The 24,271-nt window shown below is 39.5% G+C and overlaps 1 pseudogene; it reads left to right on the forward strand.

The window, feature by feature from the left end:
- Nucleotides 1-23,344: 23,344 nt before the first annotated feature.
- Nucleotides 23,345-24,271, forward strand: LOC122076394 (annotated as a pseudogene).

The following is a 24,271-nucleotide window of genomic DNA, read 5'->3' on the forward strand; positions in this document are numbered from 1 at the left end:
TAATAACCTTACTATCTGTAAGGCTAAAATGAGAACCTCTCTAGGTCATTTTATCTTATTTGCTTGATACACAACCTCTTCACCATCATCACTCACCACCTTAATTTGCTTCTTGGCACATATGACATTTTCCCAGTGAGTAGATAGCCAATGCATGCCCAATATAACATCAAAATTCTGCATGTTAAATTTGATAAGTTGGGCATCCAACTTCTTCCCACCTTTTTCAACAGAATAGGGCCCACACACTTCATTTAATTGTACCATCTTGCCCGTGGGTGTAGTAAAAATCAATTTACTTTCTAGAGCCCTGGGTGTCATGTCAATCTTTCTAGCAAATCTTTTGGATATAAAAGAATGTGATGCACCAGAGTAAAATAATACATAAGCCAGTATATCTGAGATAGATAGGGTACCTGCTACGACATCAAGGCTTGCCTCAACCTTTTCAGCTGATAGTGCATACATTCTTCCTTGAGGTGGATCACCTTGAGTCAAGGCGGATCTAGGAACAAGAGGCTAATTTTGTACCATAGCTGATTTGTATGGGTAATCTTTGACGAAATGTCCAAGTGAATGACAAATATAACACATGTTCTGAGAGGCTGACATTAGTATTGGTACCCTCTGTATCTGACCCTATGCAATAGGAGGACGAGTTGGCTGTGGGACCATAGGCACTGTGCTGGTGTTCGGGCAAAAGGAGGTAGTATCCGATCTATTAGCTGGCTGGTGCATGTATCCCTATGACCTATAGGGCTACTAAAATGATGGACCATATTTATATGGTCCACAGAAACTCTTGTTTGGGCTGCCAGAATTTGTATAAGGATTGGATCTCTTCCAAAGTCCAGGTGTGGTAGTGGACTCTCCCTTCTGCTTGTCTTCTATGGTCTTGGCTTTTTGGACAATCTGAGAAAAATCAGTCAAGTCCATATCCCCTAAAATTGTGCCTATAGATACTTTTAGGCCTTTCAGAAACTTCTTTGCCTTTTCCTCTGCTGTTTTCATGTGTGGAGGGGTTAAGTAGAATAATTCCTCAAACTATTGCTAGTACTCATGGATAGACATGTTTCCTTGAGTCAAAGCTGAGAATTCAGTTTCCTTCCGATCTCTGAAGCTAGTGGGGTAATAGTTTGATAAGAACAATTCCTTGAACTATTCCCATGTTGGTTCCGGATGGGTTACCACCAAAATAGGCTTCAAAGCCTTCCACCATGAATCAACTTCATTCCTTAACTGCAACCCAACACATATAAGCTTTTGAGGTTCTGTACATTCTACTACCTCAAATATTTTCTCCATTTCTTAGATCCACCGATCTGGCTCTAGAGGATCACTATCCACCTTAGTGAAGATAGGTGGCAAGTGCCTTTTAAATGATTCCACCAGCCTTGTAGTAGTGGCTACTGATGGATAATATAGAGGATAAACTAGGTAATGTTGGTACATGGGTGGCACCATATATGGAGGAGTGCCATGAGGAGAGAACCGTGGAGTAACCCCAGGTGGAGTACCTCCTGGTTGGTCCTGTGGTGGTACTATAAGTAATGCACTCCCTTGTGTCTCAACAGGTGGTGCCTGAGGAGAAACACCCCCGGCTAAACTCCAACACCGGGTATAATAGGAGGATCTTGTGGGAAGGATACCCCACGAGGATGCTGACCTATAAGCGTAGGGTGCAATTGTTATTGCATAATATTCATGAAAGTCTTCTGTTGTTAGAGTAATTATTATTGGAAGGCCTGTTGCGACTGTTGGATAAGAGCCGCAACATCATTGGGAGTAACAATAGAAGGAGGATCTAAAATTTTAGGTGTAGGTGAGTCCTCAACTACATCGCCTTGTCTATGACTCACCCGTGGTTGAGGTTCCTGAGGGTTAGGTGGTTGTCCAACAGGATGGGAACCACATGGGGCCCCTCTTGCACTACTGTCGGATCTAGTTCGTACCATGATGCTTTATACCTGGATTGCATTAAGATTATATACAATTAATGCCACATTTATTACATGTAAGCACACAATCAATTCATATCGTGCCTCCCATTATGTAGCCATATTGCATTCCATCACCATGGCATACATTCCACACATTGAGTTCCATAAGATATCTTAATTATTTCTCATATGCATGCATGAAGATCAATTGCACATCAGCTCATAATTCATGCAAAGTAGGTTCTACGAGGCTCGAAAGTCAAATTCACAAAAATCTTGGATTTTTTGGCCTAAAAATCCACACCAACGGGTTATACTGGTGGGTGGGTCATTTTCATGACCCACCGGTTCTTCGCACGGTTCTGTTTTAAGGGTAGAAAAGCCCATATTTTAAAAATTGTTCATTTCCCTTTTCTCCCTCTCTTCTCCAAATCGCCCAAGGCATCCAAAAGAAGGATCTAGGAGCCCTTACAAGCCCTACAAACTCCTCTGTTTGCACTCAAAGCCTCTTAACTTCATCCTCAACCTCAAATAAGTAGGTTTCCCCTTTTCCTCTTTAAGATTTCGGTTACTTTTGCTCAACAACCTCAAAAACTCAATTTTCTTTTGATTTCTTCTAACTAAATTGAAAGTGGTATGTGGATTTGTCATTTCCTTGATGTTTCTCATCTCTAACATCACATATGTCATCTCTATGGATTGTTTAACCCCATTCTCTCAAATCTTTACTGTTTTAGGGTTTTGTTCATTTTCTCTTTCATTTCTTGCAAAATGTTTGATTCAATGAGTCTATATGTTTCATTTTCTTGCTACATTGTACATATGCATGAATTTTATCACTTTGGTATGAATTCTCCCCATTTCTAGGTTAGTGTTCTTGGGAAAATTTGGGGCTTTCACACATTTTGACCTCAATATGCCAAAATATACACATTTTCATGAAATTGAACTTTACTTCATATGTTATTGCCAAAAATCTCCACAATGCTTTGGATATAATAGGTTTGTGCTCCTCTGTGAAATTAAAAAATTTTCTCTTCTTTTAGAAAGTCTGTCAATTTCCTCAAATGGTTACTAATTTGGTATTTACATGTATCTATGCATTACGTAAATGCTTTCCACTCTTATATCGTACTTGCATGATGCTTCAAGTATCATGACTTTATGATATTCACTCGTCAATTGCATGGTTTTGGCAATCTACCACTTATATATGATTACATTATGATTGTGGCCTTTCACTATAGACCCCTTCCTCTTTTATTTGTCACAACACAACCATTGCCCACTCAATGTGTTTTGTTAGATTTTGGCATTTCCACTAATCACTCTTTATGACTATATGTCTTGTACCTTACTTTTATCCTTTGTTTTACAATTTCCTCTTGGTACCTTATCGGTTTTCTTACATCTTCCTTTCCACTTTTTAAGATGTCTTCCTGCAAAGGAAATGGAATTGCTTCTTCACCTAGAAGTGGTCATGCTTCTAGCAGAAAGAAGAAGGGTGCCGCCTCGCCTCCAATTCTTCCACCTCTCGAGCCTGATCTTCTAGAGACCATTCCGAGGACCTAGAGGATTATAATGAGGATGCCTTTTGTATTCTTGGAGCACCTTCTCCAAAAGACCAGTCTTGATGGAGAAGTCAGTAGTGGCAAAGCACTTCACTCGAATTTAGTTGCTTGAGAGATTCATGGCCCTTGGTTGGGAGACCATGTTATCATTTGACTGCCTATGCTATCAAAATCTAGTTCAGCTATTTTATTGCAACCTAAAGGCAATGTATGACAGCAGAATGTATACCCTCACCAGTCGGGTGAAGGGTGGAGATATTAGGCTGTCGATTGACTTGTTAGCGGGGATTCTGGGGATCTTCATGGAGGATACCTGATACTATTGCCCTCCTAGGGATAAGGCTTTGGGTCCCCACATAAGTGAGAATCTCCAGAAGCACATCTACTAAACCATCTATGGCAGCATTGCCTGACCTGAGTCCAAGACCGCCTTCATTCCAGAGGTCTGAGTTTTCAGCCGATTAGTATAATTCACCCTACTTCCCTGGGCCGAGCATCAGAATCAGGTGAACTTCATGGCTGCATATGTGGCCTATTGCCTCTACACTGCTTTGGATAATCCTCCACATCTATGCCTTCCATATGTGATCAGGAAGACCATGGAGTATTTTGCAGCCCATCTTGCTAATGGTAACTACCCCTATGCTCAGTCACCCACCAAAATATTTGAGCACTTCCAGGTAGCTTTAGAGGGTGAGGTAGGTAGTGCTCCCTCAGACAGATTTGGCCAAGGCATCTTACATAAGATGATTTTGTTTCATCTGATGGAGCCTGTAGTAGGGGAGGTAGCCCAGGAGGAGGTTGATGATGAGGACTATATCCCTGAGGAGGAGGATATAGATGTGGATGTAGAGATGGAGGATGAGGTCCCCATCAGAGCAGTTCCACTATCTCTAGGTGGAGCCTTTGATTTTCAGGGTATGATGGCCGAGTTGAAGGCATTACAAGAAGGTCAGGAGAAACTCCTGACAGGACAGACGGCCATGCAGGAGACACAGGCAAGCATGGTCATGGACATAGATGATCTGGACACTAATTTGGAATTAGCTACTAGGGACATGGCGAGGAGCATGAGATACCTTCAGGAAGATATGAACTTAGTGTACCACCGGTATGATTATTATGATCAACGCTTGGGTATCAACTCAAGGTCTCGGCTGGGGGATGTCATCGATATTGATAACAATTGAGTGGGGTATGGTTTTCTTTTCTTTTCTTTTGGAATATGACTTTGAAACTTCTATCTTCTTTCCTCTTTTCCTTTTACTCTTCTATTCTCTCTTCTTATTGTTATGTTGTGAATTCTATCTTGTGTATGGAAAATTTTCTATTGTTTTGTAATCCTTCTTCTTGTATGAAACTTTTGGTACCCCCAACTTATGAATACATCATGGCAAAAATTTCAAGTTTTGTGTTCTTTTAGTTTTATCTGAAGTCTTTTATGTTTTCCCCAACCCCTTGTCCTATTTTCGATTTCTAAGAACTTAATCTTGCAAGTTGTGTGTGATTAGAGCATCGTGCTCTTATATCACCGTTGTCACGCCCCGTTCACATAGAACCAGATCGGTGATCGGATTTCCTCTGGGTAACCCAAAACCATCAGGATCATCTGATACAGTAACCACAACATAGCAAGCCACAAGTAATCAACAAAATATAATAAAGTATATAATACATCGAAAGTTTTATCATAAATGATTACCTAAAATTTTTCATATACTCTTGATACCCAAATTGTTATACATAAAGTATTTACATATGGGCCCATAGGCATGATATTTACACAAGAAATAGCAATTTAACTATCGAGAGCACAAAAGGGAAATATACTAAAAGAATAAAAAAGAGTACAGTAAATAGAATCTGTCACTATTCCCCAGCAACACAACCCTCACATGGGCAACCGTCACCGTGTTTGAATTCTTTAGGGACCCACTAATCCCCCACTGGGGTTTCATTAGTGGGACCCGACATGGGTTCCTCTACAGAGTGTCCTATAAAATCATCTAAAAAGGTATGTACATGAGGGGTGAGCTCACTAACTCAGTAAATAGAAAGAAAGAAAGATGCACACAAGCAAATGCATTTCAAATGATACTATATGCATGAAATTTATTTTTAATCCTATTCCACCTAAACGATCATTATTAGGTCATAGGTAACATGCTACTCACAACCACAGTGCGCGTATGCCCTGGGTTTGAGATGCGTTCGCCATCATACGATACATCTATAAGGCTGTCAGAGAAGGCCCACCATGAGCATTCAAAAAAGTAAATCGTGGTTGAACCACAATAGAAATGTAAATTGTGGCTGAACCACAACAAAAAAGAAAATTGTGGCCGAACCACAGCAGAAATTAAAAGCAGTACGATTGGCCCTCTGAATATATCACCAAGGTTTCCAACTATCCTAATGATCAACCAAACGTACTTCTAACCACCACAGCGGTCCATGATCGACGCTTACCTCAGTGATAACCCAACATGTAAACCCCTGTTGGGAACGGTTATAGCACGAGAGAATATGAAATCCTAACCATATGCTCCTACATGAGATAGTATAATTGTATAGTACTTTTGTGTCCTATTCCACGGTGTACCAATGCATTTATTTCTAAGCCGACTACGGCATCTAATCTAAAAATCTCACAAATGATTAGAAAACATCATTATCATAATTCATCATATGATAAATTCATTCTCAAGATTTCAAGCAAGTAATCATGCATATAGAATTTAAGATACATCATGCTCAGTTCTAAATGCATCATTCATTCATCAATCATACGCATGGGAATGGCAGTCGAAATGTCAATATAATCCATGAATGCATAAGATGCCAAAAACACTCTCAAAATAAGTTCAAAGTCCTCTCCCCACTTACCTATTCTTGTAGAAGAATCTGCACTCGCTGCACGGGTAAGATCCGAAGTGAGAAGATGAATTTCTTGAAACCTAGCACAAATAAGGAGTTTAGAAATATGTCTAATTCGGGACTATAAATGACATAGGATATAGACACGATGCGTATAATAGCATGAAGAAGGTTGTTGGTAAGTTTGAATTCCATCGAAGCTCATTTGGGCTACAAGTGGGTCATACAGGTGGGTAGGAGAACCCACCTGTGCAATCTGTCTAGACCGACTGATCATACTGGTAGGTCTAGCACCTGTCGGTCCTACCCATTGATAGACCCAGAGGAGATAGGTGGGTCACACTAGTAGGTGTGGCACCTGCTGCTCCTACCCACCAATTGAGTCAAAATCTCAGAGAAGACAGACGGGTCATACTGGTAGGTGTGGCACCCATTGGTCCTACCCACCTGTATTCCTCGGGTTTTGTTATTTTCCTTCTTCCATTCCAACTCTTGAAAACCCAATAGGGTAGTTCTTAGTTCATTTTCCACACATTCTAAGCCTCATCTACTTAATTGTTTCATGGATCTAAGCCATTAACAATGTTTGGGGAAAGAAATCATACTTTAACTTGAAAAACCCCAAATCTTGGGATCCTCTTCCCAAATTCAATTTCCACTTCAATAACTCCCAAAATTTTTTTTCTCTTCTTAAATCCTTCAAGGAAGTCACAAAAGGGTTCTATTATTTTCTAGATCCAACCACACACAAAAGGGTTTCATCATATCTCAAGGGTTTATGGCGTTTCTTACCTCAAGATGTAGATCTCAAGACACCGGACACTATTCTGATGACAAAAAGGTAAGATGCGGCTCTAAAATCCAAGGTGAAAGCCTCTTCCCTCTTCCTTCTCTCCTTCTTCCTCTTTTCTTCCTCTTCTTTACTCCACTGAACAAACTTTTCTAAAAACCATAAATGAGGAAAAGAGATTTAAAGGCTATTTATACCCTAGTGTCATAAATATCTTCTAAGGCCTATTTGGTTTCGCCCATTTATGGACCAAAACACATTAAATCACATTTTTGAGTGAACTAGCCGACATCATTGAACATACAAGACCTCATTACAATGAGGAGGTTAAAATATATGTGCTCATCCAAGCCGATATGCTGGGGTCACGTTACCCCAACAGGTGGGTCACACTGGTGTGTCTCACACCTACCAGTGATACCCACCAGTTGGCAAAACAAGCTAACCTTGCTGTATTTTAGAGAAAAACGGAGTCTTAACATGTATCTTACCCTCACCACATGTTGTGGACCAAGTTCCTATCATTCAAATACGATAACGTACCTTTTATATTCATATATGGCCTTGTGATATGTGTAAGGATACGACTTTGGTGTGTGGATCATCTCAGGTACTGGCTCAACCTTACTCGGCCACCCTGCATTTGACATCACCCTTGTATTCATGTACCATAAGGTATCGACATCAACACGTCTCGGTTCTAACCCTACAAGACCAAACCAAACCAACTGGTCAATAAATCAGATTTAAAGAATAGGGTTGTACAATAAGTCCTTGCTCGTCTGTCAAGCCAACAACCCACCCAGGACAGGCGGGCATTGGATTGGTGGGTCATGTCCATTTCTAGGCACCCACCACTTGTGATTGAGGTTTTACTACTCTCTCTCATTCTTCATCCCACCTCGGGGAAACCATCATGGGTCAATTCGACAGCATTTTTCACAAATCTAAGGCTCCAAATCATGATTCCACCTAGATCTAAGGTCAATCCAAGGTCTTAAGCGTGGATCTTACCTCTTTGCTCAATAAAACTTAAAACCCTCAAATCCTTCTCTTTAGCTCAAGAGATCAATAAAAGCTTCACAAATCTTGCAAGTCTTCCTCTAAATCCTTCATAAACAACATATAGAACCTCTATTAAACATTAGATTCATATTCTCAAAATATAGTAGCAAAATCCAAAGGGTTTCTACCCAAATTGAACTTTGGGTTTCATAAAGGCTTAAGGAATATGGACCTTACTCACCTTAAATCGTAGATCTCGATATGAGGATCGCAAATCCGATGTTGGATTTAAGAGATCTTACCTCAACAATGCACAACGATTATCTCCTTTCCCATTTTCTTCTTCCTTCCTCTCTCCTCTTTCTTCTTTTTCTTTCTCTTCTTTACTTTTCTCAACTACTGTGTAAAACAATAAATGAGGTGAAAGAGAGGTAATAAATGCTATTTATAGTGGGGTAAAATATCTAGTGACCAGATTGGTAGGTCACACTGGTGGGTCGACCCACTATGACCACCCACCAGTCAGCCAGAACTTAGACTAAACATTGGGGTTTTTGATGGGGCTCAGCCCCGACATGTATTTCACTCCCTGTAGATTGTTTATATGCATACTCAACATAAAATATGGCTACGTACCTTTATTGTATGTATATGGCCTCGTGATACGTGTAAATGCATGGCTTCGATACGCAGACTACACGAGGCATGTACTCTAACTCATTTGGCTGACCTAAGTTCAGAGTCACTCTTGCCATCATGTTACATAAGGTACTTGCCCCAACTCACTAGGGTTCAGGTCCTACAAGACCAAATTGAACTAACCAAAAAATTAGACATGGTTTAGAAAGTAGGGTATCATAGTCGTGGTCGTTGTACCTTCACTCAGTAGTCCTCTCCACGATCACCTTGTTAGATTTGTGGCCAGATTAATCACTCTGCATTGGCCTATAATAATTGATTCAATCCCAGCTACCAGGCTGCTCCCACTACTGCCTGTCAGGCTCTATTAGCCATGTCAGCCTTAGGCTTTGACCCTGCTTGGTATCCAGATTCTGGAGCAACACATCATCTCATAGCCAATCTTGAAAATATGTCCATCAACACTCCATACAATGGCACTGACTAGGTTCGAGTTGGTAATGGAGCAGGTTTGCACATCCACCACATAGGCCAATCTGTTCTCCCTTCTCATTCTCATTCCTTTCATCTGCATGACATCTTACATATTCCTCATATTACCAAGAATCTTTTATCTATTATTTGTTTCACTTCTGATAACAAAGTCTGTCTTGAATTTCACCCAACTTCTTGTTATGTGAAGGAACCTCTAAGGTGGAGCACCTTGCTCCAAGGAACGCTTAAAGATGGTCTCTATAGGTTCCCCTAGCATGATCGATTAGGCCATCCCTCCTCCACCAGCCTTGGCATCATCCTTTCCAGCCATCAGCTTCCTACCAAGGTGTCAACTGTCTCCTCTGATTGTGTAGCATGCCGCTTGGCAAAGCACATAAACTCCCTTTTAATTTAAGTCATAATGTTGCTTCTTCTCCTTTTCAATTGATACATTCGGACATTTGGGGTTCATCACCTAAGCCCTCATTTCAGGGTTCTTGTTATTATATTTCTTTTATTGATGATTTTAGTCATTTTACTTGGCTATTTCCTCCTACTTATTGTTCGGATGCACTTTCTACTTTCATTGCCTTTTACAAGTTTGTTCAAAATTATTTTAATTATATTATCAAGACTTTCCAATCTGATGGTGCACTTGAGCATCAGGCATTTGATTCCTTTTTTCGAACCCATGGCATACTTCACCAATATTCTTGTCCCCATACCTCTAAACAGAATGACAGGGCTGAATGTAAACATCGCCATGTGGTGGAAACTGATCTGACCTTACTAGCTCGTGCCAACCATCCCATAGAATATTGGGAATCAGCTTTTGAGACTGCTAATTTTTTTTATTAACAGACTCCCTACTCCTGTGCTCTAATCCCGATCCCCCTTTCAAGTACTCTATGGAATGGCACCTGATTACAAGGTCCTTCAGACCTATGGGTGTGCCTGCTATCCCTGGCTCCGCCACCATAATAAGCATAAACTGGAGCTTCGATCCACTCAATGCATATTCCTCGGCTACAGTAACCGCCACAAGGGGTACAAGTGTTTTGCTCCATCCACTGGTTGCACATACATCTCCAAGCATGTTACATTCGATGAGAGCACTTTCCCGCCAATCCTATCCCTAGCCCCTAAACTCGTGACAACCCCTTCCTTGGCTGTCATCACCAACGACGGCCCTATCATTTATCCATGCACACCCTTACCCCCACTACCTACACCTGACCCACCTCCCCCACCACCTCAACCACCAATCTCACCGTCCCCACCTCTAATTCCTGCCTTTCCTACTGTGATCCCTCACCACCCCATGGTAACCCGCCTCCGTGCTGGCATCACCAAACCAAACCCTAAACTTACCCTTCTCTCTACCAAGCATCCTATTCCCCATGCTCTCCTCGCCACCCTACCCCTACCACTGATGAGCCGACCTCATACACTGCTGCTAATAGAGAACCTCACTGGCGGGTTGCTATGAGTGATGAGTTTAATGCTATTATGTGCAATGATACTTGGGCCCTAGTGCCTCATCATCCATCCATGAACCTTGTTGGCAATAAATGGGTGTATCAGATCAAATGCCATCCAGATGGCACAACAGCTCGTTACAAAGCACGACTAGTGGCTAAGGGTTTTCACCAAAAGGAATGGGTAGACTATTTTGACACTTTTAGTCCTGTAGTCAAACTAACCACAATTAGGGCTGTTATCTCAATACCAACATCATAGGGATGGGTGCTTCGTCAATTGGATGTTAAAAATGTGTTTCTTAATGGCTCTCTTTAGATTAGGTCTATATGACCCAACCACAAGGATTTGTGAATACCAACTACCCCAACCATATTTTCCATCTCAAGCGTGCCCTGTATGGCTTGAAACAGGCTCCACAAACTTGGTCCCATCGCCTTGGTACTTTGTTGGCCTCTATTGGGTTCACTTCCTCAGCCTCAGACAATGCCCTATATGTCCTCATATCCCCCAAGAAAAGGCTCTATATATTGGTCTATGTTGATGATATTATCATCATTGGCACAAGTACATCTGCGGTTCAACACATTATTACCACTCTAGGCAATGAAATTGGCATTATCGATCTGGGTGATCTCCATTTTTTTCTTGGTATTGAGGCAAAATTTTACACAGATGGGCTGTATCTCACTCAATCCAATTATATTCATGATCTCCTTTGAAGGGTAAAAATGGATGGTGCCAAACCCATGCCCACGCCAAGCTCCATTGCTGCCCTGTCTAGCACTGCTGGATCTCCCTTTGTTGGTCTCACACTTTATTGCTGTACAGTAGGTGCCTTGCAGTACCACACCCTCACTCGACCAGATATTGCCTTTTCTGTCAACAAGGTATTCCAATTCATGCACTCTCCCACCATAGACCATTGGGTTGCTGTGAAACGGATCCTTCGCTTCCTAAAGGATACCATCACCCTTGGTATTTGCATTAGGCATTCCTCATCGCTCCAGCTTCATGCGTATTCTGACACTGACTAGGCTGACTGTCTTGAAGATCAAAGATCCACTAGTGGATACTGCATATATTTGGGACCCAATTTAATATCCTGGAGCCCTAAGAAACAACATACTGTGGCCCGTTCCTCCACAGAGTCTGAGTACAAGGGCCTTGCCAACGCTGCAGCTGAACTATTGTGGCTATGTCAATTGTTACTCAATTTTGGAGTTTCCTCTTCCCCGCCAATGCTTTATTGTGACAACATTGGGGCCACTTACCTGGTGTCCAACCCCCTCTTCCATGCATCGAAATTGGCTTTCAATTTCTACGTGAACAAGTAGCTACTGGCCGTCTCTGCATGATTCGTTGCTAGCCCGGACTAGATAGCCAATATCATGACCAAAGGACTACCTGCCCCACACTTTTGCAACCTTAGAGACAAGCTCGCTGTCTGCTCACAGCCGCTTCACTTGCGGGGGTGTGTTATGGATATTCCATGCACAATGGATATCCCATGCGCAAGAGAAGTACTCTCATGCAATGACTCTTCCCCATGTGTTATATGGATAAGGATTCCTCAGTTACCATAGCTGATAAACAGCCTGTACCCACGCATGTAATTGAGTCCTAGTAAAATTCTAACAACTTGTAACCAACGTATGTAGTTGAGTTCTACTGGCTGTAATCTCTTGCATGTGATTGTTTTATATACAACACTTAAACCCTATGAGAAGTGATAAGGGAAATACAAAAGGAAATGTCTACTACTACCGTACAATTCTATCTATATCAAATTTAGGAAATGCCTTCGCGTTGTATAATCTAATTAATAGATTACGTTCATTTGGTATTGGATATCTAATCGAGTGAAGCACCTTATTTAAGGGCTTATAATTGATAACAAGATGGGAACTCCTTGTTCAAGTTCTATTGCATTTTCAACATAGAAACGAGTACAACTCTTGAGAATGATTTTTCTTAATAAGGCGTTTGGTCAATAAATGTTGAATTTTTTTTAACAAATTTTCATAAGTTTAATTCATTTGAGCTGGTCAAACTTTAGTAGGGATTTGTTATTTATTGAACTCTAGCACAGAAGACAATTAAAAAAAATATGATTTTATCTCCCAAAAAACGTTTGAAAGATCTATGCAAACTTCAACTTTTATTTTTTTTTTGGCAAGAAAATTTTCTTGTACTACCTCTTATTTTTTAAATTATGTCTCATAGCACCCTAGTTTTCTAAAAATATCAACCGCACCCCTAAACAATAACACCGTTAGTTTTGAAATGGAAAAGACCCCTTTGACCTTGTTATGTCTATCAATATAAACACCTGTAGAAACGATTGGAAATGGGTGCCGGTGTTGTTGGCTTTGGTTCAGGTGTTGATGTAGGGGGAGGTGTGGGTGGATTGGGTTCAGGTGCCGGTGTAGGGTGTTCTCTTCTGAATTATTCAACATGTCCATCGCTTTTGGATCTTCTTTCTCAGCTTGAAACAACTCTGATTTCAACATATCCACTCTACTAAGGGTATCTCTCTTTGCTGCAGAGGATGAGGAAGAAGAAGAGGAAGAAGAGATATCTCTCTCGACATGGCTCGTTTTCTACCCACATGCACCTCCCCTTGCACTGGCACCCATTACGAATCGTTTCTTCTTGGATCACAGAGATCGTTGGGGTGGTACAATGTCGTCGTTGTCATTGATGTGATCGTCAGTACTTACAAGGGAATATTTATCCTCTCCTTGTACAACATAGAAGCCCTAAACATTTGATTGCATTGGGGAAGATGGTTGATTTGAGTCTTTTTACAACGAAGGTTAAAACAATAAGTTTACCTTTATTGCCATTTAAGATATATCAACCACGCCATGTCACCACTTAACGTTTCCCTCTAAGGAATGGATTTAAGTGTAATTTAGTTAACAAAATCAGGGAAGTACTTAATATTTTTAGAAAACTGGGGTGGTATCAAATATAAGTTTAAAAGTAAAGGGTGGTACAAGAAAACTTTCCATTTTTGTGCATTAATTCCCCAATTTCGTTGTGATATTTCCTTTAAAAAAAAGAAGTACAAACTCCTAAACATTGTGACAATAAGAAATACCATTAATTAAGGGGAAGTGTTTCCTGTGGAGAAGAGTAGTTCATGTGTGTGCGCAAAGGCCAATGAAAGCGCATGAGGAAGTCACAAAGAGTCATTTTCCCTTTCATGGGTGTTAGTTGGTCATTTCGCCACCCCATATGTCTAGAATTAGGGGTTGAACTCCCCATCAGAAAACATTTTGACATTGATAAAGGGAAAAAGAATTCTACTAATTTGGCACAGAAAACACCCAAATTAGTGTAGGTGCCAAAAGACTAGAGTGCTTATCAGAAGTGATAAGAGAAATACAAAAGGAAATGTCTACTACTACTGTACAATTCTATCTATATCAAATTTAGGAAATGCCTTCGCGTGGTATAATCTAATTAATAAATTACATTCATTTGGTATTGGATATCTAATAGAGTGAAGCACCTTATTTAAGGGCTTATAATTGATAACAAGATGGGGAACTCCTTGCTCAAGCTCTATTGCATTTTCAACATAGAAAGCAGTACAACTCTTGAGAATGATTTTTCTTAATAAGGTGTTTGGTCAATAAATCTTGAATTTTTTTTTAACAAATTTTCATAAGTTTAACTCATTTGAGCTGTTCAAACTTTAGAGGGATTTGTTATTTATTGAACCCTAGCACATAAGACAATTAAAAAAAATGATTTTATCTCCCAAAAAACGTTTGAAAGATCTATGCAAACTTCAAATTTTTTTTTTTTTGGCAAGAAAATTTTCTTGTACTACCTCTTATTTTTTAAATTATGTCTCATAGCATCCTAGTTTTCTAAAAATATCAACCGCACCCCCAAACCATAACACCGTTAGTTTTGAACTTGAAAAGAACCCTTTGACCTTGTTATGTCTATCAATATAAACATCTATAGAAATGATCGAAATGGGTGCCGGTGTTGTTGGCTTTGGTTCAGGTGCTGATGTAGGGGGAGGTGCAGGTGGATTGGGTTCAGGTGACGGTGGAGGTTGTTCTCTTCTGAATTATTCAACATGTCCATCACTTTTGGATCTTCTTTCTTAGCTTGAAACAACTTTGATTTCAACATATCCACTCTACTAAGGGTATCTCTCTCTGTTGCAGAGGGAGAGGAAGAAGAAGAGGAAGAAGAGATATCTCTCTCGACATGGCTCGTTTTTTACCCACATGCACCTCCCCCTACACTGGCACCCATTACGAATCATTTCTTCTTGGATCACAGAGATCGTTGGGGTGGTACAAAGTCGTCGTCGTTGATGTGATTGTCAGTGCTTGCAAGGGAATATTTATCCTTTCCTTGTACAACATAGAAGCCCTTAACATTTGATTGCATTGGGGAAGATGGTTGATTTGAGTCTTTTTACAACGAAGGTTAAAACAGTAAGTTTACCCTTATTGCCATTTAAGAAATATCAACCACGCCATGTCACCACTTAACGTTTCCCCTCTAAGTAATGGATTTAAGTGTAATTTAGTTAACAAAATCAAGAAAGTACTTAATATTTTTAGAAAACTAGGGTGGTATGTTTAAAAGTAAGGGGTGGTACAAGAAAATTTCCATTTTTGTGCATTAATTCACCAATTTTGTTGTGATATTTCCTTAAAAAAAAAAAGTACAAACTCCTAAAAATTGTGACAATAAGAAATACCAATAATTAAGGGGAAGTGTTTCCTGTGGGGAAGAGTAGTTCATGCACGTGCGCAAGGGCCAATGAGGACGCATGAGGAAGTCACAAAGAACTTCCCATCAGAAAACTTTTTCACATTGATTAACAGAAAAAGAATCCTACTGATTTGGCACTAAAAAAAAACCCAAACTAGTGCAGGTGCCAAAAAACCAGAGTACCCCACCTTTCCCTTCCGTTGTGTTCACTTATCATGCTTTTGCACGCCCTCCATTGGCCTGATGTTTTGATGTTTCCTACGTCAAACCGTAGAGCTCTATCACCCATTAATTAATTAAAGTGTTTGTGTTCTACACGTTCAGGCATATTAGAAGTGGAGCGGGACAGGGGATTTTTTTTTAATATATAAATTTGAAGTTTAATGCGTTCTGCATAGTTCAGTAAAATATAATTCTCATCTTTCAATCATGTGACTATCACACACGAGTCCTTGTGATTGATGTGGTGAGGCATACCTGTTAGGAAAGATCCCAGCCGTTCATGTCACTTCCTATTTTTTTCCTTTTCTTCAAAGTGAAAAAAGATTAACAAAAAGACATCCACACACTCACTCTCTCTCTCTCTCTCTCTCTCTCTCTCTCTATATATATATATATATTTTTTTTTTTCTTATTTAATCATCTTTCGCCAATGTAATAGATATTAGACTTCACATCGGTCTCAACCAATATCAATATGGAACGACTAAAATCTAGTAATAGGTATCAAACTTCACGTTGGTCCCAACTAATATCAATATGGAATGGCTGAAATCTGGCCGTATCAAGTGTAGTTTTTAAAAAATGACAATTTTTTTATTAATCCATCATAGTCATTTTGAAATCATATTGGTATTAGGTTTAGTTAGCTGGTCGATACGATACTGATACATAGATTCATGTCCGTGGCACCTAGGTTGAATAATGTGTTGCTTGTGGTGGTTTAGACCCATATCAAATCAAGAACTGTGATAAATAATTAACTTGAGTTTTCACTATTTGCTTGTTCTATACCTTATCACGAGGGTATTGAGACCTTTGGCCCGGGTAATCCCTCGGACGCACGTATATGTGCATAGCAATGACACAATTTGATAGTGACATAATGATATGACATTTTCAACTTATTTTTAAAAACCCTTTATACCCCTATCTTAATGTATTTTTTGGAATAATATAAAGTGTAAGTAAAAGAAGGTGTCAAATTCTATATGCACCTATGGAGATGTCATTTAGACATTCTCAATAATTAGTGTAATTCACATATGTACTTGAAAAATGTGCACGACAATGACATAATGATATATTACTTTCAGATTATTTAAAAAAAATCCTTTTATATCCTAATTTTGTCAAACTTTTGAGAATAAGACAAGGACATTTAAAACGTGTCAAGTTCTAAATACAAGTGTCATTCCGACACACCATTTATTTTTTACTTTTTATTTTTTCAAACATTATTTATGTCTTAAAGTGAAAATCTGACGTATATTCATTAAAATAATAAAAAAATGTAATTAAAAGAAAAAAAAAGAAGCAAGATCACCTTACCAAAAAAGGGATGGCATAAGGACAAGATCGATCATAAAAATTATAAAATTGAAGCAACAAAGAATAAGTTTGACAAAAATTAGTAGACAAATATACTATACATATAAATAAGAGAAAATTGCATTGCCACCCCCTGAACTTCGGTCGTTATTCAACGCCACCCCCTGTACTTTTAGAAACGTCAAAGCCACCCCCTAAAAATTCAAAAAATTTCAAATCGGTCCCTGCCGTTAGTCGACCGTGAGAAATGAATGAAAACCGGTTAGTTTTTTTCTAATATACCCAAAATACCCCCACCCTGAGTGAGAGGACAATATTGCTCTCTCCCTTATTTCCTATCTTCTAAACCCATACCCATCTCACATCTCTCCTCTCTCATCTCTCATCTCTCATCTCACTGCTCACTCCTCTCACTCACTCGGCCGGACAAGAAGACGAAGACCCACCGGCGTCCCATTCTACCCTCCTCCGGCATGCGATTCTCCCCTCCTCCGGCGTGCGATTATACCCTCCTACGGCGTGCTATTCTACCCTCCTCCGGCGTGCGATTCTACCCTCCTACGGCGTCCGATTCTACCCTCCTCCGGCGTGCGATTCTACCCTCCTACGGCGTCCCATTCTACCCTCCTCCGGCGTGCGATTCTCCCCTCCTACGGTTCGGTTTCTTCTTCTTCCTTTCTAATTTAGGGTTCTTCTTGTCAAGTTAATATACCATTGTACAGTTTTGAAGGTTGAAGCCCCTTGGTGACATTGAAGAATTTTAGAAAGTACTACCATTGATCACATCTCTTAAGCCTGTGAACTGCGACAGTATCAGCTATAAGCTCATGTGAGCACCTCCCAGTAACCCCTGGATAATCATACATCGTTGGCTTATTCGAACCTGTTCTTAGCCTTCTTCCCCATCTTCAACCATTTTCCAACCAATTTATCCTCAAGTCCATGTGTTTGATTAGCAGGAATGCTTGACTCTACATTCCACTAGACGAGATCCCAAGACAATAGGAACCCCATGCCCGACATGTATTCGACGAATGGATTATGGCTATGGCAAGGGATTACAAAACCATAATACAAAAAGCCTATTTCCCATGATATGCCTACAGAATGAGAAGTTTGTTATCATTGGAAATATAATAACTGAAGCCCAATCATTTGAACATATTTTAGTTTGTTTCTCTGAAGCATTTTTGATAGTAAAAGAGAAATTTATCAACAAAATGGGAGAAACTCAAATCACACATCAAGAAAAAAGTTTGTAAGACGCCAAGATCACCAACTAGAAGGGTTTCTTCCAAATCTCCCTCTATTTAGAAAATAGCCAAAAAAAGTAGGTTTTAACAATATTGTCATTGGCATGGACTTCTTTTAAACTTTAAATTAGCGTACTACCATTATGTTAGTAAAATTACCTGATGTTGAAGTATAAGACCATTGTTGTTGAGATGGGTTGTCATTTTTGCTCACCCAAATGATCAAAGTCTTCGCACAATCAGACTCTGATCAGTGATTGTTTTATCTTAGAGCTAAAATGAAAGCATCCCCAATTGTAATTCAAGCAGCCAGTTGGTTAATTCACAAGCCAAGTAAAATTACTATCACTTTTGCCATCATAGTAAAATCTGCTTTGTCATTTAATTTGTTCTGTTTCCAATAGCTTGACTGCTGATGAATATGGTTGTTTCTGTTGCTTTGTAGAGCTTTGAAGAGGCTGGTGAAGTTACATTGTAAGTTTCAGGGTTTTCTTTGAGGAAATATCTATGACTTGTGTTCCCTGTGTTTGAGCATTTCTCATAATCTTGATGCTAAGTAATAATAATCCACTTTTACCATGTTTAATTTGCAGATAACCGATGTCTACTGCGAGTGTCAATGACAGCAGTCAAAGTGGGTTAAGGTTTGTGAATGTTAGATGCAAATGTCCTGAACCCAAAAGGGCATTGGTGCGAATTTCAGAGTCTAGTTCGCACCCAAATATGTTGTACTACTGTTGCCCTGAAGCACCAAGAGGTTGTCGATACTTCTCATGGTGTGAACCTATAGCTGCACCAAGACTTTTGTCATCCCCTGCAACTAATTTAGAAGCAGTTGTTGGTGAAAGAATCCAAAGTCAACAGATGAAAGAAGATATTCGTGGCTTGAAGAAAAGAATTAAGTATTTAGAGAAAGCGTATAGAACGATGAAAATTGTAATTGGTGTGCTTGTGGTGGTGTGTTTAGTGTTATGTGTTAAAAAATGACTTTACAAGCATTAATATGAAGTTGTGTCAAGTATGTAAGATTCTGAACTAAATGAAATCGTTCATTCTCACTGTTCTTATGACTAAGTTATTGATTAATCATGACCCTCAAAATTGAATGGGTATCATTTTGATGGAGAGAGTGCTAACATTGTGATAAGTTTCGACAACAAACGGGCAGCATTTTGACTCAAAACGGGCAGCATTTTGGCTGTAAACGGGCAGCATTTTGGCTATAAAATGACATTTAATACCTGTAAATACCATATAAAAAAAATCCAAAACATATCCCTGAAGCACCAAGAGGTTCAAATTCCTGTTTTCATCACAACTTATACCATACACAACAACAAATAGTGTGAAATAGAAATAGATCTTAACACAAAACCAAACCCATCAAAAACATCCAAAACCATACACTGATGGATCCAACTGTCTTAAGGTCATAAAAAGTAAATTTATACAATATTGTTCTCTTGCTCTAAATTGAAACATCCAGATTGCTTGTACTTCATTTCTTCTCCCTCTCCCTTGCTGTCCTTTTTGCTCGATTGGTCTTTTGCTTGGTCAATACCTTGTCTTGTAAACATCCCACTGTGCTAGACATAGATGCTTGTGATCTAGTTAGTCGTTGAGATGTGTTGATTCCATCTTCACTCTCTCCTTTATGTTTCTCCTACACAACAACAAATAAGCATGAGATTTTTATTAAACAAGTTTCAACTAAATAAATAAAGTGAATTGCATTTACCTTTATATTCTTCTTTTTACTAGTACATCCATCCTGCTTAGCATCTCCAGCCCTCAGGCATGTCCTCCTATTGTGTCCTTCCTTCTTGCAGATGTCACACCTAATTGATGATTATCTCTTCCTGAAATCTGAAGGAAGTGCTTCTCCTGCTTCTCTTTTCCTGATTTTGTGAGGTCTACCTGGTAACCTCTTCAGACTTGGTGGTAGTACTCTCTCATTAGGAGCATCATCCTTCAATACTGCCAAATCTGGAAGTGGATGGATCATCTCTTTGTATGTATCCAAGTATTTTCCAATACTGAAAAATGGATCACAATAGTTGACCAACTCTCCCCTTATGTATGATATAGAAGCTGCAGCATGGAGACAAGGTATACCAGTGCCTTCCCAAACTCTACAATCACATATGTAATGGTTCAAATTAACCACAAATCTGTTGCCAAATCTGTCTAAGACCTCAAATTGACCTTCACCTGCCGGTTGACACCTGCAATGCCTTGCTTCTTGCTGAACCTTGTTCAACTTCACCATAACCCTTGGTGTTACTTTACCCTCCCACATGGTTGCCTTCTCATACCTTCTATGCAGCCTACCCATTATTTTCACCCTTAGGTGATCAACCAATGTGAGAATGGGTTTGCTCCTTAAGTCTCCAATCTATTGATTAAATGACTCAGTCATATTGTTCGTTATATGGTCACTTCTTGCTCCTACATCAAAGGCATGCCTTGACCACATCCTCGAGGGGGTTTCATTCAAATACATGTATGTATTTTCCTTAATCTCCTTGATGCTATTCATTTCCTTTTGAAACTGAAGTTCAGTTAAAGCTTGTGAGGCAGCCCAAAAATGTAGCCTCAATAGCATACCAGGGTGTTTTGCCTTCAGGTTTTGATATAGATGCCTACTGCAAATTCTTTGGTGAGCATAAGGGAAGATTGTGGAAATCACAACTGATAGCCCCTATACAACACATATGTTCAAATGTTATGACATGTAAATGAGTAATTCAAAATACATATAAAAAATGAAAAAAGAAAAAAAGAGACAGAAAAGTATATGCCCCTATACCTTCTGTCTGTCTGACATGAATGTGAGTGACATATCATCACTGTCATCGAGTAGAGCATCTCGTAAATTATCTAAAAACCACGTCCAGCTATCCTTACACTCAACTTCAACTACACCATATGCAATAGGAAAAATACCATTGTTCCCATCAACAGATATTGCACTCAACAGTACCCCTCCATACCGGCCCTTGAGGTGGCAGCCATCAAGACCAATGAACGGTCTACATCCTCTTAAGAAACCCTTCTTGCAAGCATCAAAACAGACAAACAATCTTTTAAAAATCGGATTATCTGACATACGGTTCCCGTTCTCAAACTGTAGCTTAAAAATACTCCCAACATCATTCTGAAGTACCAACCTACCATAAGCAGGTAGTTTTGCATATGATGTGGAATGGCTTCCTTCATTAATCTCTAGGGCAATCCTACGTGCCCTATACAGCTTGGTATAGTGGAACTGAAGACCGTATGTTTTCTGCATGTGATCAGCCATGGTCTCTATTTTCATTTCTGGTTGAACCTTCAGTTGTTGAAGAAGTTTCATTGCTATCCATCTAGATGTAGCAAACTTGTTCTTGGTTGCCTTAATACATGTATGAACTGGGTTATATGTCTTTACCATGTAGGTGATACCATCTGATATAGGTGAAGCATGTAATCTCCATGAACAATTTGGTGCTCTGCATATAATTGTAACTCTAGTTTGTTCATTTTTCAGTCTGATAATATCAAACCCCTCTTGTAGTATATACTCTCTCAAAGCTTCCCTAAAATGGTGCACATTTCCATATACATTACCTTCAGCAATCTTCACCTTGCCACCTTCACCCACATAGTTCTGTTCACCAAATTTGCCATAATACTCTCCAGATTCATATCCAGATAGGTCATCATCAATTGGATCCTCATCATTTTTCCCATACCCATCATTCTCTGTAGATTCAGAGTCATTCTGACCATCTTCTTTTTCACTTTCATCATCCCCCTCATCTTCGCTGCCAATTTTTCACTCTTCATCAGATCCAACCATAAAGTCATCCGAACATGCATTGCTATTGCTAATAGCCCTGACAACCTCATCAGACACTCTCAGTCTCTTACCAGTAGCTTCACTTCTGCTACTAGCTCTTCCACTAGAAGTAGCAATGCTCACACACCTTGCAATGGTCTTGGTATCTTTACCTCTCCTAGCAGTAGCTGTAGCACAAGCAGTAGCACTTCCACTTCCACTACTATTAGCATCAGTAGTAGCCCTACACACAACTATTTTTCCCTTGCTCTTACCAGGACCATCACCATATGGTTGTAGAGCCTGTTGACATTGTCCACTAGGTTCATCCTCAAGTTCACCATCTCTATCATTAACCAAACTGCTAGGGAACCGGTTAACTGTAAATTCATCGGTTGCAGACTTGCTGTGAACAATGTCATCCACATATATATTTATCATATCACAACTATGCAAGCCAAACAACTCATACACTGATGGATCATCTTTTTCCTCCTTTATCTCATTGTTTGGTAGTATACACTTCGCTTGGAAAACTACATTATGACCCACAGGCACATGTGTGATGAGTTCATTGTAGATGTCATACACCATGTCCAAGTAGCCATATAAGTCTGGATCAACAATTTTAACTATAGTCTTCCCACTCCAATGGTATTCAATAGCACACTTAACATTCATTGCTAAAAAAAAATTCAGATGTGAAAACAGAGAAAATCAGTAACATTACTTAATACTCATTAGAATGGTAAACTCTTCATCAAAGATTTCAGATAATACACAAGTCAAAGCATTTATACATCCAAAAAAGAAATTTCCAAATCAAAATCAAGGACCAATCATAGCAATGCATAATACAGAGAACCTAATCATATGATTTTTCAAATATCAACTATTTTCCCATATATATTTTCTCATAACAAAATAATCTGGTTAAATCATCAATCCACACTTAACATAAATAATTGATCTTTTCTAACTTTCTTGAGGGATGAGGTTGTCATTTTGCCCTCTCTATCCAGCCGTATAATAAGATAATATATCATGTACAAGAGAGGGGGAGAATAGGTTTCACAGCAGCAACAGAACGTAAGTTGATAGAAATTATGAACCTCTGATGCAGGAACTATAAAACCTCTAGATGATTGAAGACTAATTCACAGATATGCTACTTGATCACACATTAAGCTGATATGAATGGGTCACATACTTACCTTAAAGTTAGAAGAAAGAGAAAAAAAGAGGGGGGGGGGAACCAATGGAAGTTCCATTTGGTTCTAGGAAGACTACAACCAGAAATTAATATCTTCATGGTTGCTGTTGGGCCAACCATGGTGGTTATAACATTGATGCTCCTTATTAGACCTGTTGGAGGTCACAGACAGAATCGGCCATCCGATGGTTTGAATTTCACATTTATTTACAGTGTCTGCCTCCTTTTGGCTGCTTATTTGATGGGGATCATGATTGTTGAAGATATTGTCGATCTGAACCACATTGTGATCACCTTGTTCACAATTTTGTTGTTTGTTCTCCTATTGCTTCCTATTGTAATTCCCATCCTATTGAGCTTTTCTTCAGACTAGAGACCCGCTGAAGAGAGCCTTCTCCATGTGCCTCAGAAAGAAGAACCTAGCATATCTGGCCACGATGTTAATGAGGTTATTTTCAGTGAGTTGGAGGATGAGAAACCAGTGGAAGTAGACTTGCTTCCTGAATCAGAGAGACACAGGCGAATTGCACAGTTGCAAGCAAAACTGTGCCAAGCAGCTACAGAAGGGGCAGTGAGAGTCAAGAGAAGGAAAGGTCCACGTAGAGGGGAGGATTTCACATTGATGCAGGCATTGATAAAGGCAGACTTTTGGCTTATCTTTTTCTCTCTTTTATTGGGTTCAGGTTCTGGTTTGACCGTGATCGACAATCTTGGTCAGATGAGTCAGTCTTTAGCGTATGACAATACACATGTATTTGTATCCATGATCAGCATTTGGAACTTTCTGGGCTGTGTTCGTTCCTTTGTTTCTTCCCTCAATAAATACTTACTGAAACATAAACTTATGGCCGGCGGTGATCGATTTTTGCGGGATCTAGTCATTGAAGGTTCAAATTCTCGTTTTTAG

Source organism: Macadamia integrifolia, chromosome 4 (assembly GCF_013358625.1).
Source record: "Macadamia integrifolia cultivar HAES 741 chromosome 4, SCU_Mint_v3, whole genome shotgun sequence".
NCBI classification, from domain to species: Eukaryota; Viridiplantae; Streptophyta; class Magnoliopsida; order Proteales; family Proteaceae; genus Macadamia; species Macadamia integrifolia.